Source organism: Mus caroli, chromosome 15 (assembly GCF_900094665.2).
Source record: "Mus caroli chromosome 15, CAROLI_EIJ_v1.1, whole genome shotgun sequence".
Classification (NCBI taxonomy): domain Eukaryota; kingdom Metazoa; phylum Chordata; class Mammalia; order Rodentia; family Muridae; genus Mus; species Mus caroli.
This window is the reverse complement of record NC_034584.1, coordinates 20,070,692-20,086,065: the sequence shown is the minus strand read 5'-3', so window position 1 is coordinate 20,086,065 and position 15,374 is coordinate 20,070,692.

The following is a 15,374-nucleotide window of genomic DNA, read 5'->3' as shown; positions in this document are numbered from 1 at the left end:
TCTCTCTCTCTCTCTCTCTCTCTCTCTCTCTCTCTCTCTCTCTCTCTCTCTCTCTCTCTCTCTCTCCAGTACAGAGAAGTACAGAGATTCTCTATGTTGCCTTGTATGTCCTAGAACAGGCTCTGCATACCAATCTGACTTTGAACTCAGAGATCCTCTTGCCTCTGCTTCTCAAATGCTGGCATCCAAGGCCTATGTCACTATGCTTTGTTTCCTAAAATATTTCTTAAGGCATTTGTTTTATCTCCTAGGTCTATTTAAAACAATAGTTATTATTCATGTTCACAGCTATCATTCTCCAACTTCTCCAATTTTTATTCCTGTTTCAATTTATTTGTGAGTATGAACAAAATAGCTTGAAAGATAGTTCTGATTTCACAAACCCAAATATTAATAAACATGCAAGGGATAATTACAATCATACTTGGGAATCACTACAGTTAGATGAGCTTCACAGCTATGATATTGTTTTTTCAGTCATGATGAATAACTCTGAGAATTAAGAGGGATTTAAAGAGTGACCAAGATAATAATGACCTGGAACACAGTAACCACATAAGTGGTTACTCTTAAACCAAAGTATCTCATTCGAATAAATTTGTGTTCTTTTCTTAATGTTTGTTGCTTTTACATATATTTTCTAAACCCAGGTAAATATCTCATATATATGATCTAGAGATGTTTGATTAGAGGTTCAATAGTGTATTTGATCTCCTATGAACAAAGCTGGGATTGCCTAAGAACGCATTATTTCCAAGATGAAGATAAGAATACTTTAGCTTCCTTAGTCATCAAGAAAATTCAAATCAAATGACTCTGAGATTCCATCTTATACCCATCAGAGTGACTAAGGTCAAAATCTCAAGAGACAGCACATGTTGGCAAGGATGTAGAATGAGGGGCATGTTCCTTCATTGCTGGTGGGAAGGCAAACTTGTACAACCACTCTGGAAATCAATCTGGCAGTTTCTCAGAAAATTGGAAATGGTTCTATCTGAAAACACAGCTGTACTGCTTCTAGCCATATACCCAAAAGATGCTCTATTATACCACAAGGACACATGCTCCACTCTGTTTATAGCAGTTTTTTCCTACCAGACAGAAATTGTAATCAACACACATGTGCCTCAACCAAAGGATGGATAGAGAAAATGTGATTCATTTACACAGTGGAATACTACTCAGCTCTTAAAAACAAGGACAGGATGAATTTTGCAGACAAATAGATGGAACTAGAAGATACCATCCTGAGTGAGGAAACCTAGAACCAAAAAGTCATGCATGTTATGTACTCATAAGTAAATATTAACAATAAAGTACAGGATATCCATGATACACTTCACAGAGACAAAGAAGCTAAACAAGAAGGAAGGTTCAAGTGAGTACTTAAATGGGAAATATAATAGTCATAGAAGGCAGATGGAGGGAGGGAACAGGATGGATGAGGGGATGGGGACAGGGAGGAGGAGGGGTGAGATTTAGGATCAGGTATAGGGAGAGACAGGTGAGAGGGCCAAAGGTCAAGAAGAATGAATGGAAATCTGCAGCTGGCCTGGGTGTAAGGTTGGGCATATCTATAGGATGGTCCAGAGACCTAGGACAGGGGAGGTTCTCAGGTTTCTATGGGGGTGACCTTAGCTGAGACTCATAGTAATTGGGATATGGAACCTGAAAAGGCCATCACCGATAAAGATACCAATGTATCCACAAAACTTTCCACCCAAAATTTACAGAAATGCAGGGACAAAGATGGAACAGAGACTGAGGAAATGGCCAACTATTAACAGACCTAACTTGAGACTCATTCCATGGGCAAGCACCAATCCCTGACACTATTAAAGATACTATGTTATTCTTGCAGACAGGACCTAGCATAACTATCCTCTGAGAGGCTCCACTTAGCAGCTAACTGAAGCAGATGCAGAGACCCACAGCCAAACAGTGGACAGAGCTTAGAGACTCTTACAGAAGAACTGGGAGAAGAATTATGGTCCACAAAGCTGGTACAATCTCCACAGGAAGACCAACACTGTCAACTAATCTTGACTTTTGGTGGCTCTTATAGATTGAACCAGCAACCAAAGAGCATACACGGGTGGGACCTAGCCCCCCTGTACATACATATGAGCAGATGTGCAATTCAGTATTCATGTGGGTTCCTCAACAACTGGAGCAAGGGCTGTCCCTAAAGATGCTGGCTTCCTGTGGAATCTGTTCTCCCAACTGGGATACCTTACCTGGCCTCAATGGGAGAGGACTGGAGAGGCTTGATGTGCCAGGGTATGGGTATCCCAAGGGGGTCTCCATCCTCTTATTAGAGAAAGGGAGGGAAGATGAGGGAGGGACTCTGTGAGGAGAGGACTGAAGGCAGAAGCAGCTATTGGAATGTAAGGTGAATGAATAAATTAATTAATGGATAAATAAAAATAAATAAATATATTTCAGGTACAAGTAAACTCAAGAAAATTGATTTCAAATCTTCAGTTTGTTTATTTATTTATTCAAATCTGCTATTTTCTTCACCAGATGCACTCTGGGAGATAAGTTGGAAGGAATAGAGAGATTATTTCTTTCACTATGTTCTCTGATTACTCTGCTTTGTAATCTAGACCTGTAATAACACTGAAACCTAATGTTCTTTCTGTACTTGAGTCTAAATAAGTGAAAATCAAATGAAAACTAACATCCAAAATATCAGTCTCTCGGACTAAGATCTTGATCTCCTTCTCTCCCTCTCCCTCTCTCCCCCTCCCTCTCTACTTCTCTCCCTCTCCCTCTCCTTCTCTCCCTCTCTCCTTCTCCTTCTCCCCCTCTCCTTCTCTCTCTCCCTCTCTCCTTCTCCTTCTCCCTCTCTCCTTCTCTCCCTCTCTCTCTCCCTCTCTCGCTCCCTCTTTCCTTCTCTTCCTCTCTCCTTCTCCCTGTCTCCCTGTCTCTCTCTGTCTTTCTCTCCATCTCTCTCTCTCTGTCTCCCTCTGTCTCTCTGTCTGCCTGCCTGCCTGTCTGTCTGTCTCCTTCTCTCTCTCTCTTTGCTAGAGAGACCATTATAGAAAAATTCCAGCCCATCAGACTTCAGAGCTGTGGAGCCTACTCCCAGTGAATATCATCGACAAAACACTTCCTTACCAAAGGCTCTGGAAACATTGCAAAAGAGGAAATTAGTAAGATTATAAGACAAATAAGGTCAAGGAGTTTTCTGTGAGATTGTGTTTTTAGTAACCTCAGATGTTGATGGCTACACTGATAAATGGAGGATTTCCCTGGGGCCCTAAAGTATGGAGACAGAAATTGTTATTTTTTATTAGATATTTTCTTTATTTACATTTCAAATATTATCCCCTTTCCTGGTTTCCCCTCCAAAAATCCCCTTTCTCCTCCCTCCTCCCCCTGCACCCCAACCCACCCACTCCCATTTCTGGTCCTGGCATTCCCCTATACTGGGGCATAGAGCCTTCACAGGATCAAGGACCTCTCCTCCCACTGAAGACTGACTAGGCCATCCTCTGCTACAAATATAGCTAGAGCAACAAGTTCCACCATATGTTTTCTTTGACTGGTGGTATAGTTCCAAGGAGTTCTGGGGGTACTGGTTAGTTCATATTGATGTTCCTTCTATGGGGCTTCAGTCCCCTTCAGCTCCCTGGGTATTTCTCTGACTCCTTCATTGGGGACCTTGTGCTCTGTCCAATGGATGACTGTGAGCATCCACTTCTGTATTTGCCAGGCACTGGCAGACCCATGCAGGAGGTAGCTATATCAGGCTCCTGTCAGCAGGCTCTTGTTGGCATCTGCCTAGTGTCGTTTCGTGGTTGTTTATGGGGTGGATCCCCAAGTGGAGCAGTCTCTGGATGGCTATTCCTTCAAGCTCTGCTCTGAACTTTGTCTCTGTAACTCCTTCCATGGGTATTTTGTTCCCCAATATAAGAAGGGACGAAGTATCCACACTTTGGTCTTCCTTCTTGAGTTTCTTGTGTTTTGCACATTGTATCTTGGGTATTAAATGCCTGAACCGAATTAATTGATCCTTACTATGTATGGTGAATGAATGAGGCTCCTTATCTAAGACCATGAATATACTTGGCAGAGCCAGTAATGGCCTGGAGCCACAGCCTTGGAGAGCTAAGACTTTAGATCCTGAGAACCCCACTCTTCCCACTGTAAAAAGTTACATTTATCAGTCCTGAGATTGCTATGTCCTTGGTCTTTAATCTCTTTTGATAGCCTGTGTTCCCATTGAGCAACAATGTTTGATTAGCTTCTTTCTGAGTTAGTCCCATTGTGGGAGAGTTCCTGTTGATGCTGTTTCATTTCATCCCTGGATTTAGTGTACAAAATGCTCTACTTTTTGAGTAAATTTCCTTGGTGTAAGACCTAGCTTGTGTAAGATCACCTGATCCCAAACTTGCTTATCTTCCTTATCTTTTGTCTTCTTTATCTTCTGATCTCTTGCTCTTCTGTTTCAGTCCTCTTATTAAAGAGCAATTTGCTGGTCCAGCATAACAATAAAGTCTCACCTATAGGGCTGCAACACACATGACCCAACGAGGACAATATCATGATAAACTGGATGAGAAAAGCATACACAGCCTCTACTCTGCACCAAGAAGCATAGGCATCGAGTGAACGCTATGAATGAAAGAGAAGGTCTGGACAAGGAAAGAGCACATACATCAGTGATTCAGGGTTCAGCAATGAAAATATATAACTGAACAAGTTATAGTTAGGGTTATGCATTTAGGGATATGCATACATACATACATACATATATACATATGGTGGTTGGAATAACAATGTTCCTCATAGGCTCATGGATTTACAAAGTTCTTCACTAGACAGAAGAACTATTTGAAGTATTAGGAGCTGTGGCATTGTTGAGGGAAGTGTGTCATTGAGGGTCAGTTTTGAGGACTCAAAAACCCCATTTTAAGCCCAGAATCTCATCTTGCTTCCTGTTGCCTGTGAATGCACATGAGGAATTCTTATGTACTTCTTCAGCTCCATGCCTATCTGCATGCCACCATTGCTCTTCCATGATGAAAATGAACTAAACCTCTAAAATGGTAAGCATGTCAAAATGTATTGCTTTCTTTTTATTATCATTTCTCATCATGGCACTAGAATACTGGCTGGGACAATACAAATGTACTATATACATACATACATACATACATACATACACACACATATACACAAGTCGTCTGATTCAATTAGATGAAAAGAAAATGTAAGATGTAGATTTGGAAAATCAAACTTAATCTGAGATGACAATGGCAGTTTATGGCAATGTTATCTTTCTTCTAAAATATAATCTCACAAGAACCTACAGAGCTATGTGTATTTTTATCAGAACTTCTCAGTTCTGCTTGTTGTCTGACATTGACATTCCTGTATTTTGAAAAGTGATATGGTTTTGCTGAGAATCTAAGAACAGGTGATGGTAAAATACATCAGTGAGCTTCAGGTAGCAGCTGACTGAACAGTTGTCCCATTAGGAAAGTCAGTATTTAAATCTGTAAATGGACTTTGTCTACCTACACCCTCACTTCTCTGTCAGTCTCCATGATTTCCCTTGAACCATTTACATCTTTCTTTGAACAGTGATATTGTATGACACAGGTTTACCATACAGTGTGCATTATTATATGATATAGTCAGATCATACAATGTGCATTGTTCCTCTACATCTTCATTCTCCATCGGGTATATGCAAATTCAAGGCAGAAGGTAAATATTGGTGTATGGGAGAATGAGAAATGGAATAAAGCTATGTGTAATATAGATGTAGCATCCATATTATAGAAATTGAGTTTCATTGGAGTGTATATTAGTCAGGGTTCTGTAGACAAACTCTATATCTGTCTTTGACTCTTTCTATCTATCTATACCCCATATATATATATATATATATATATATATATATATATATATATATATATAATGTTAGTGAAGGAATAGAGGTTAGAGAAGGAATAGAGTTACAAGCAAGGTGAGGGCAAGCAGGAATAGAGTTACAAGCAAGGTGAGGGCAAGCAGGCGAAAAACAAAAACTTCCTTCTTCCATATTCTTATATAGGCTTTGGGTAGAGGGTGTGGCCCTGATTAAAGAAATGTATCTTGCCATCTTAAGATCCATATTTAAAGTGGCTCTTTCTACTTCAGGTTAAGGAAAAATCTCTTGCAGGTGTGCCTTCCATATTTGGATTTTTAGTTCACTGCAAATGTAGCAACTTGACAACAAATCACTATCTATCCATCACAATGGGTATCTTGGGTTGCCCAGTTCTTCTTTCTTAACAATTTTGTATTCTTTCATAAAGTGTCATATTTGTGCTCAGGGCTACAGTTATAAAGAGTATTTCATCACAATATTTTTCTGGTTATTGAGATGTATCTTTCCACTTTAAAGAAATAAGCACACTGTAAAAGATTAAGTGTAATCAATGATGTTTATATTTGCATATTATAAAATGTAAACTAATTTCACAACATATGAATGCACTATTTAGTTCTATGCAGGGTACCTGAATATGCATGCACATGTTTATAATTTTTGATAATAACAAAAAATCTACACTCAATAGTTTTAAAAAATATATACTGTTTTGACCTATACTCCCCAGTTAAGCAAAAGATATTGAAAATTTATTCCTCCTATATAACAGAAAGCTTACATTGTTCAAATACATAAATACCCATTCATTGACACTGGGAACTACCACTTTACTGTTTCTATATGTTTGGTTTGATAGATGTAAAATGTTTTGAAGTCATAGGAGCATGGTAAAATAGTAGTAAATCTTAGGAGGGCAGAGGCCAGATATTGAAGTAGATATTAAGGTTACAAACTTGCTGTTATGTTAGACAATGTAAAGATTTAATGTACAACACGAATACTATTCTGACTCACGTATATTAAGTATTTGAGCTAATTTTAGATGATTTTACAGAAGAATGTACACATGCACACACACACACACACACACACACACACACACACACACACCACACACTCCAAGTTTACCTAGGAAAAAAATGGAATGTGAGAGAAAGTTTCATTTTCTTGAGTGTGAAAATACTGTCATTAAACAAATGTATCCATATATTATGTTGTGCCTGCTAAATACACAATACATAAAAAGCTAGTTTCCACTGATGTGTGAAAATATAATTATGTACTTATCAATATTTTTATCTTGTTTTATATTAGAGTATTTAAATCTGAAGACCACTCTTCTTTAGATTTCTCACTGCTTGGGCTTGTCTAGCTCCTTCAGAAGCAAACACTTGGTGTAGCCGTCAACGTGGTCTTATTTTTTCTCTGTGGCTACAACAGGGAGTCATTCCCAGCTCTTTGCATCATAACATTTTATTGTCATATTAAAAGGATAAGCAATCAAAATTGGCTCTTTGTACAACTTTATGGCCTCATCATTCTTCATGCCCAAATGAAGCTTTCACCCCATAATTCCTACCATTTTCTCCCTTTTCCTTTCTCTTAGAAACTTTATTTTGCTTCCTTCTTGTTTATTTGTGTCTTCCTACATTTGTGATATTAGCTTGCTTCAGCCATAAAATATTAAGAAAATACTATATAATTCCTGTAAGAATCCACTTTTAACTTTTATTGATGCTTTTGTTTGGGCCTTACTGCAGATTTTCTCTCTTAGCTTCCTTGTTTCTTGTCCTATGTCAACATTCGGGGACATGATGCAGGACTTTCAAGGAATTTGAATTTTATTTGACATTGACTGTTTCCATTCTGTGTTCAAGAATTATGAGTAAATTAGGAAGGGGACAAAATGAGGGAATGACTGACTTCTAGTTTTATATAACATACAATGTCTCCCTTAATAACGGTCTGCGACCTTTATTTTTGATTGTGTGCTTTCCTGGACTGAGAATTACTAGTTTAGTTCTAAGAGTGCTGAAGGGGTGTTTGCTGAGAGTGCAGATCTGTGGAGCTTTGGTTTAGTCAGTGGTTTTATCCATGGATGCATCCAAACTTTAAGCAGGTGCAGTGGAAGAACCTGTAGTTTCTTTCTCCTGGTCCTGGTGGAGACGTCACTAGGGACATGACTTTGGGTACCAAGTCTTACAGTGAGTGTCTCTCTCATCTCTGTTATTTGTTTCCTGGTTGCCATTGAAGTACTTTCTCTCCATCACTCGTTTCTGCCATGACTTTCTGCTTCACCACCGGCCAGGACACGACACAAGCCTAGGATAACTTGAGAACCTCTTAAACCATAAGCTAAACCAAGCTGTTCCCTTTTTTATACTGTCTTTTTGAGTATTCAGTCAAAATGATGGATCAACCTATCCTGTTTGGAAGGGTATGCACAATACACAGAAACGCAGAATGGAGTTCCCACTACATGACATCTTTGACAAACTTGTTCTAAATTTTTTCATATCTCATTTTCAAGCTATGTTTCAAAAGTGTATTTGTGCAAGGAAAAAAAATCAATCCAATTAGGGAAAAATCTTAATGAGGTTGTCAGTGTAGTAGATGTTTTAGAGATTTGAAGCTCACAATAGCTTTATTTAAACACGACCTTAAATAAAGCCATGGCTCTACATTTTCCAAGAACGTACTAAATAAGCACTTAGTGAAATGACAAAAGTGTCTGTAATATTGCTTCATTTTCTATCCTTCTGTCTAGATCAGTGTTTATCAAGATGCATCTTGTACATCCTATGTTAGGCAGGTGGTCTGTAACATCTCTGGATATGAATTCGAGAAAACAATTGGATCTTATAGCTTCCATCTATATCTTTGCCTTCCCTTTCAGGACCCATTCCTACTGACATTTGGGGACATGTTCACAGCTCAACTGACTCCAAAAATAACGCATGCTGCCTGTGTGCAGGGTTCCTCCCAGCTCTCTTTTGCTGAGAAGCCTGCATTTCCATGGAAACCAGATGGGCAAAAAGGAAAGGATGAGAGCATGAAAATTCTGAGCTTTTGGAAACAAAGGCTGAATGCAGACTAAGTGCCTCATTGGAATTCAGCCTAGGAGAACCAGCACCAGCCCTGGCCTCAGACTGCTGAGGGCAGACGTGCTCCCCGCTGGCCTGAGTTCAGAAGAAACATATCTTCCACACAACACTTGTATTTTGAAGTACAGAAAAGCAACATTGGGAATCCAAGAACCTAGATCATTTCTCTTCTGCCAGTCTTTGGTGACTTGAAATTCACATTGGCATTCTGCAACATGCAAAATCACAAGAAATCCTTTCAAATATTTATTCTTCCAAATGAATATTGGATTTTTAAAAAATTCTAGTGTAGGAGGATGCTACCTTGGAGTCCATAGGAAATACTGAACTAAAAGTTCTCCTAATAGGAGTATGTAAATTAAAAACAGTGGCATGTAATATACAATTACACACACACACACACACACACACACACACACATATATATATATATATATATATATATTAAACTAGAGTTCAGTTTATCTTTTAGAAAAAAATCCAGTCCTTATTATTGAGAAAATACACTGATAATTCTCCTAACTTGATGTTTTTCTCTGCCCATGTCTCCTACCCCTTATTACACACGTGCCCTCTCATTTGCAGGAATATCACTAGCCTAGGTTATGAACTGTAGATCTCAAAATAGTGAACGAAGATGTGGGGCTGAGTTTAATTCATTTATTGAGATAATTTGCTATTGTAACAGAAACAAGGATTGAAACTTTATCAAGTGGGTGACAGTCTACACAGCACTGAACTATTCATTTTCTGGATGTAGACTGAGCTATGGATGTGTGGAGTATTTTGTAACCAAAAGATTTAGAGATCTTTGCTATTAAGTAGCTGTCTACCATCCTACATGAATTAACCCAAAGTGTGGGGAACAAACAGCACAAATAAGGTAGCTTCCTTGTGGGCAGAGGAATCTTAATGACGCTTAGTGGTATATAGCTTCATCTGAAATCAGAGAACTTTGACTACAAAATCCACGTCCTTAGTTGAGAAGCAGCTGGTTGCTACTGGAAGAAAATCACGTTTCTAGTATAGTGTTGATGCTTGTCATCTAAGGCTTAAGAATCAATTATTATTAAGAAGTGAGCAGTCCATTGAGGGAAAATCTTCTGGAAACCGTTCTCTCAGAATCTATGGTGGAGAGACACCTTGTGCTGACAGCTGAATGTGATAATGTTTAAGTTTCCCAGGTTGCACCGATTTTAAAGGCATGCAGGTGATGATACAATGAAGCTGAGGCTTGGCACTGTGAAGAGCCAGGAGAGGCCATTGGTATGGGTTTGGTCTCTTGGAGTAGAAAACCTAGGTCATTGAGAGAAGTTGAGATGTGTCAACATGTGGCAGTACAGAATCCAAGGGAAGGTGACACATTAAGGTGAAGCAGAATTGCAGTAGAGAGTCTAGTACTTTGGAGATGCTTAAACCATGGGGCAACCCTTATAGACAGCAGGAGGTGAAAAGCGGAGCCAGTATGAGCCTATGAGCCAAGCTCTGCTTGCTGAGGATAACTTCATAAAGCCTTTAGAGCCCAGATAATAGTTGAGTGAATCCCAGATGTCTGACATTGTGCTTTTTACACTGTTTTCTGCTTTGCTTTGATTTGATTGAGACCATACCCTAGTATTTCCCTTTTGGGGTAAAAATATATAATTATATTTTTTTATTTTATAGGAGCCTACAATTGGGAGACTTTGGACTTTTAAAGATCCTTTAGTTTGGTGAAAGGTTTATGTGACTTATTCCACTGAGAATGATCCCACACCCACGCTCATGTGGGCAGAAGTAATTGAAGTTAGTGTGCATATGAGAAGGAAGACAGAAAGTCATAAAGTGGATTTGTGGGATATTATAATTGGAGGGTGGAGTGGGGGATAACTATGACCAAGATATATTGTATACAGGTATAGTTGCGGGGAGGGGGGAACCTGTTCTGGTAGTGGGTGAGGAGAAAGGACTGAAGCCCTGAGGGCCAGCAGGAAAAATGTAAACAGGCAACCTCAGTAAATAAGAGGTTGGGAGGAACCCTCCAGAATGTACCAGAGACCTGGGAGGTGAAGACTCCCAGGACTCAAAGGGAGGGACCTTAGATGAAATGCCTGACAGTAGGTAGAGGGAACTTATAGAGCCCACCTCCAGCAGAAAGACAGGACATCAAATGAGGGATGGAGTTGCCATCCTACAGTCACATCTCTGACCCATAATTGTTCCTGTCTGAAAGAACTGCAGGAATGGAAATGGAGAGGAACCTGAGGAAAAGAAGGTCCAATGACAGGCCCACAGTGGGATCCAGCTCAAGGGGAGGTCCCAAGGCCTGATGCTATTACTGAGGCTTTGGAAAACTCACAAAAAGGGATCTTTCATGACTGTACTCCGAAAGACCCAACAAGCAGTTGAAAGAGTCAGATGCAGATATTTGCACCTAACCAATGGACAGAAGCAGCTGACCCCTGTTGTTGAATTAGGGAAAGCTGAAAGAAGCTGAGGAGAAGGGAGATTCTGTAGGAGGACCAGCAGCGACAATTAATCTGGACCACCTAGATTTTTCAAACACTGGACCACTAAACAGACAGCATATACCAGCTGATACGAGGTCCCCAACACACATACAGTAGAGGACTTCTGGATCTGTGTTCATTCAGAGATGATGCACCTAACCCTCAAGAGACTGGAGCCCCCAGGGAGTTTACAGGTCAGGAGGCGTGGGGTTTAGGGACATCCATGTGGAAACTGGGTTGGGTGAGGAGTAGGTGTGGGATGTGGAGCAGTTGGAGGATGGATGGGGGCAGGGAATAGAATATGGAGTGTAAAAAATAAATTAAAATGTAAAAAAATAAAAGTAATTCTCAGAGAATAATTAGAATATTAAAAAGGAAAAGCAAGTCCCACTATTTAAATTTTCAGTTACATCATTCATACCTATATTACTGAGTTCTCTAGAACAAATTTGCTCCCCGATCCACTTTGTCAGAGTTCTCACTTCATCAGCTCAAACTAAGAGTTTGTAAATCCAAAAATACTTCATATTGGATCCTAGAAACAACAACTGGGGTAATGTGAGTTGAGTTATTGCTAAATCAGTTTCCAAGAAGCAGAGTTTATTTTTAAGGAGAGAGCAGAGAAAAACGTGACCTATAGATGATTATATAAAGTATCTGAAAAGGAAGATTACATAAGAAATCTCACAGTCTCCTGGTGTATACCACAGTCCTTTGGGCACAGGGTAATTGTCCTGTCATTTAGATTTTTTTCCAGATGTCTGGAGCCAAAGGTGGATGAACGAACACCCACCTGCTGGGCAACAGTCTCGATTGCACATTAGCCTTGTTTCCTGCTGGTCTCTCCATTTCATTTTCAGATGGTTTTTCAATGCTGTTTTCCTTGTAATTTTCCTTTAATTATCATAATATTGACCTCTGCTATTTATCATAAACTGTGCTCCAGTAGTTAGGCTTCATTTACTGTAATGCAGTTGTGAAAAACAATCTTCTCAGTCTGTTCAAGTACATGAATGAAAATATTAGTGATCATTCTCCAGGGAAACAAAACCAATATCATTATGTTATTTCAGGAAAGCATGAAGGTCCCAGTGTCCCAGAATCTACCAGTTAGTCCTACATTCAGCTTAGGAAAAGCTGAGGAGTCAAAGCCCGACGTTGAGTCCCTGACAAGAGTGGGCTAATGGGTAAATTCCAGTCTGAATATGAAAGTCTGAGAATTGAGAGTTGGCAGTCGTTCAGAAAATAAACTCATCTTTCCCTCCTTTCCTTGATTTGTTTTCTTTTAAGTCAGGATCTCAACAATCTGGGTGATATCTAGTTGCCTAAGGAAAGGGATACTGAATTACTAAATGTGTGAATTCAAGTTCTAAACTCACCACAAACTCAACTCAGATGAACCACACATTCTAACGCATATTTGCTTTAATCCATAAAATAACTGTCACAAATGAGTGTTCCCTGACTTCCTAGCACAGCTAGCAGAAAGCTAAGAGTCTGCAGAAATGCCCCTGTTCTTGAGAGTTCCAGTACAACGTCATTCTTCTCAGTGACAGAGGAGTTACATTTCTTCCATTTTAGCATGTGTGGAGAAGTGCACGTATGTCTTAATTGATATCCAGTCTTTTATTCTTTCACTCATGTTTTTAGAAATTCAGTGGCTTACAGTTGAACATGTTGAGATGTACTCTTACCTCTTTGGGTAAATGAAGTCAGAGAAAAATTCTTATAAAATACACTTAGAGTTACTAAATAAGGGTCTTCTGTTAATAAAGCAGGGGGAGTTAAATATTTTCCTATTGTTCATAGTATTTAATTTAACAGTTTAAAAAGCCTTCAAAGCCATTATATTTTGTTAGTATTTAAAAAAAAAACATGATATTTGAATGAAACTACTAAGGTAACTAGAGACAAGCCTGTAATAATGTTTCAAAAGATTTCTATTTAATGTTTGGCAGCAATTTTGCAGTCTGCTGACTTCCATTGTGCTTTTATTTCAGTGTATGCTCAAGAACTCCCTTCAGCAGTAATCATTCATTTTCACACACAACTTTAATTACCATCAGCATCATTTTAAAAGTACACACACTCACACATACATACACACACACATACACACATACACACATACATACACACACATACACACACACATACACACACATACATACACACACATACATACACACACACATACACACACACACGTGTACATGTTTTAATATGTATGTTCACATTTGTGCATGTGAGGGAATTGTTCACATGGTAGCCAATGGCGCATGTCTTCTGAAACTGCTCTCCAATTTATTTTCTGGTCCAGGGCCTCTTATTGAACTGGAGTTCATAACTTTGACTTTACTGGCTTACCAGCAAGCCCCAAGAACCCATTTGTTCTCACCTTCTGAGAACTATGATTTCAAGCATGTACAGGTATGTTGAGCTTTTGTGTGGTTACTAGGGATACAAATGCAGGTCCTCATGAATGGGATACTAGGACATCACTGACTGGGCCACTTCATCAGAATTTTTTAAAAACATTCTTATCTTATTACTTAATACATAGGTGTTAACATAGTTGGACAGTACTGCTGATGTTTGGTGCCCATATCATGTTCATATAATATTTAAACTTGCGTAAACCTATTTTCACATGCACCATCTCTTTGTAATAATAACAGTAACCACACAAATTCTTCTACAATGCATTTGGAGTGCACAATATGAATATGTCCCCCTGCATCTGATCAACACGTACAATGAAACCATTTTAACAATCTGGATAGCTTTTGCAAATGAATTCCTGGTGGATTATCATGATCTATAGCCAGCTGTGTGGCTTTACCAGATTGTGTGAAGACACATTAGAACTTCCTACTCTTCTACAACCGTAACCAAGCATTCGCTGATTAAACATTCCTATTGTGCTTTCCCCCACTACTCTCTCCAATTTCACAATTCCAATTACAGTCTATGTATGTGCTGATTAGTTTTTTCTCAATTTGACACTATGTAGAATCACCGAAGAAGATGAAACCTCAATTGAGAAAATGCCTTCATTAAACTGACCCATGGGCAAATCACTGCTGCTTTTTCTTGCTTAATAATTGAGGTGGGAGGGACCAGGGTACTAGGGGTTGTACTGTTCTTGGCAGATGGGCCTGTGTAGTATTAAAAAAAGACTAGTTGAGGAAACCATGTAAAACAAACTAGCAATCAGGGTTCCTCCACGGTGTCTGTTGAACTTACTGCCTCCAGATTCCTGCTTTAAGTTCCTGCACTGACTTCCTTCATGGTGCTTAATAAGCTATAAAATAGAGTAAGCCTTTTTTCCCCAAGATTCTCAAGGACTCGAAAGCAAACTAAGACAATTTGTAAAGGAGGTAATGTAGTTCTCTACGTTTGGACCTGTACTCTAAATCTGCAGGTCTTCAGGTTCATGGGTAAGATAACAAATGAACAAGCTTACTTTTCTTTGAATGAATAAATATTTCATACTTTATGTTTTATGTGTACTACATTTTCTTCATCCACTCAGCTGGTAATTTGTTTCCAATTTTAGCTGTTCTGTATACTGTTAAAAATAACCACAGGATGCAGACAATTGTCCTTTAAGCACACTGGTTTTGGGTTCTTTGAATTGCACTCAGTGGTGGGAATGTTTAATTATGTAGTCAATATTTATTACAAGAACCTAAGGCAGGGACTGAAGCAGATACCATGGACGAACACTGTTGACTGGCTAGCTCTCCTGCTTGTTCTGTTTGCTTTCATTTACAGTTCAAGAATCCCTATATGAGGATGGCACTGCCCACAGGGGCCTGAACAATCTAGAAAATTCCTCAAATAGCCTTCAGGCAATCTGACCAAGGTAATCCTTAAGTTGTTATTCTG